The sequence below is a fragment of the Echinops telfairi genome, unplaced genomic scaffold (genome assembly GCF_000313985.2).
Source record: "Echinops telfairi isolate 266 unplaced genomic scaffold, ASM31398v2 ScPeMD7_1;HRSCAF=3_0, whole genome shotgun sequence".
Lineage (NCBI taxonomy): Eukaryota > Metazoa > Chordata > Mammalia > Afrosoricida > Tenrecidae > Echinops > Echinops telfairi.
In genome coordinates, this window is record NW_022103896.1 from 90,836,506 (window position 1) to 90,839,161 (window position 2,656).

At 41.4% G+C, this 2,656-nt stretch overlaps 1 pseudogene; it reads right to left on the bottom strand.

Moving 5' to 3' along the window:
* Window positions 1-1,573: 1,573 nt before the first annotated feature.
* LOC101644512 lies at window positions 1,574-2,367 on the bottom strand (annotated as a pseudogene).
* Window positions 2,368-2,656: the final 289 nt, after the last annotated feature.

The following is a 2,656-nucleotide window of genomic DNA, read 5'->3' on the forward strand; positions in this document are numbered from 1 at the left end:
GGCCAATGTTAAGGAGGATAACCTCTGACCTACTTTTGCCCACAGTCACTCTTAAGCAGCTAAGTTTGGTACATATTTTGGGGAGACAACTTAAGAGAATTCCTTCTGTTCCCCACATATGAGTCCACTACTATATGGATAAACACTAAGATTAAGGCAGACTTCTTCTCTCAGGCCATGCAACCTGCTAATCTGGTTTACCAAGTAACAGAGAGAGCTTGCCTAGTATCCATTAACCATCCATCACCCCCTATAAATGTACATCTTAAAACCACTCCAGCTGGGGTCAGTTTTCAAGATCAGGGAAAGGGAAATGACTGTTCAGTTTCTGCCATCCAAAAGCGTGCTGAGATTACCCCAAATCAATAGACACTCCTGGTAAGTGCTAAGGGAATCTTACTGGAAATTCAAGTCCAGATGTGGATAAGGGAGCTTGCATGTCTTGGAGAAAGTAAGTGCATTTTCATTGGTAGGAAAATGGGGAGGCATAATCTCCCCACAGGAAAAAATACCTAACAATGCTCATATAGAACTCAAAGGGAGAATATGCCTAGTATTAATTAGACACTTTTAACTAAGCTTATATACAGTCCTTGGTGGCCTAGGGTGTGTTCTATATATATATATTACTGGGACTTTAGACTCTGTTCTTTTGAGGCACACAATATCCTTCATAGGCCACACCAGAAGGACTCTGTGTGGAAACCCCGTAGAACTGGGCTCTACCTCAAACTCACCTGTAGCCCTTCGAGTTAAGATTACCTTCAATAATTGTTAAAAACAACACATAAAAAAACTAGAAAAAGACATTTCATTTAAGCTCCATGGGTCAGCAAACCTGAATTAAATTCCCAAAGGCACCTGACTCCAGTAAGCCTCAGCCCAAAGGCTAGACAAATCTATGTCTAGCATTCAGCCAGTCCAAATTCCCCAATTAATTGCCCAGAAGTACCTTATTCCACAAGCCAACCTCAGCACAAAAGCACGCAGCTTTACTTGTTCTATGGATTGCCCCATGCTCTTGACATAGGTTCTACTGCTCCTCTAATGGTATAGCTGCCTTGTAGAAGCAGGAGGTTCACTGCACAGGGATCTTGGGTCCAGAGGGTGTTCTTCACTCCAGGATCTTGCTGGTAATAAGATACCTCCTCCTGCTTCTCAGAGGGCTCATTAAAAAAATAGTTTTATTGATATAAAATTCACATATGATCCACTTCCAGGGTTAAGTCACTTTTCTTTTACTTTATTAAAACACTGAGTTTTATTTCACATGTATATATTTTTTTCACATATGTATTTTTGTCTCCCCACCATTTCCATTTGACCACTGCTCCTACTCTGTCCTGTCATAACCCTCCATACATACTTAGAACCAAGCAAAGGGTGGAGATTCACGTTTACAAACTAAACAGGCATTTTGGACAACACATTCTTGGTGAAGAAACCTGGACAACATTTGTCAGACACGGTATGGAAAGTTCTAATTCTGTGTTATAAAACAGGACAGCCAGAGAGCAACTGTTAGAGAAATGAAAGAAGATGAAAGTGTTAACACACTGTTTAAACTAATTTCTTATAGAGACTTCCTCCGCTGCCAGAGAGCTTGAAGAGCCTGCTGGTCAGTCATATAATTGATGAATTAAGTCTTCACATAATTGATGAATTTGGCTTCCACTTTAGGAAGAGAACCATCCTTTTCTATACTTGATTGCATTTTTGCTTTAATGTCTTCTACAGAACTAGGGCCTTTCAGTGTTTGGGGAGTTTGTTCCTGTTTTTTGAAGGATTCTTAACCTTTGAATCTTGGTGTTGATGGTTTTGAGTCTTCCCCATTCTGGTTCGATTTTTGTGCATTTTGGGCCGAAGCATCCTGTATAAATTTCTTCACTGGAGCTTTTTCTTAAGCTTCACCATCATCATCATCTTCATGGAACATTTTGGAACATTATTATTGTTTGTAGGGGCAGAACATTTTCCCGATATACTTACAAGTTTCACGTCCTCCTCCTCTTCATCATCTGACTCTGCGTGTTCTTCCACGGCTACTCAATGAGCCACACTTCAACCCTAAGACCACTGGAGGTGTTATGTCAAAGCCCCCAAGGGAGACCGCTGGCTGCACAGACATTTTCAAAGTTGCCAGTGTTACTGCAATGGGGCTGCCTTCATGATTTGTTGCCTCTGCTTCAACAATGTGCAGTCATCCTTTGCACCAGCACCTCCACTGACCGTTCTTAAAGATAACTGGTGCTCATTTTCAACACTATCCACCTTAAAGTGATCATCTTTGTCGGCCTTTATTTCACAACCAAAAAGATAGTTTGCATCCTCAGGGGGGCTCACATCCATAGCCATCGAATATTTCATGGGGTGGTGGCACACACTCTGGTGAGAGAAATGAAAGACAGAGACAAACCACTGCTGTTGCTGAATACGGAAGTGCAGAATGCATCACACCAGGGCATTAAGTCACTTTTAAAAAGAGTTGTATATACATCATCACGATCAGTTATAATGCTCCCTCCCCACTATTCATTCATTATTTGCTCCCCAACTCCTTTCACCTTCCCCACCCCAAAGCCCCTTTAAACCATTGCATCAGTTATTGTCTCTATGCATCCACTCCTATGCTTCATAAATTGGAAAACCTAATGGA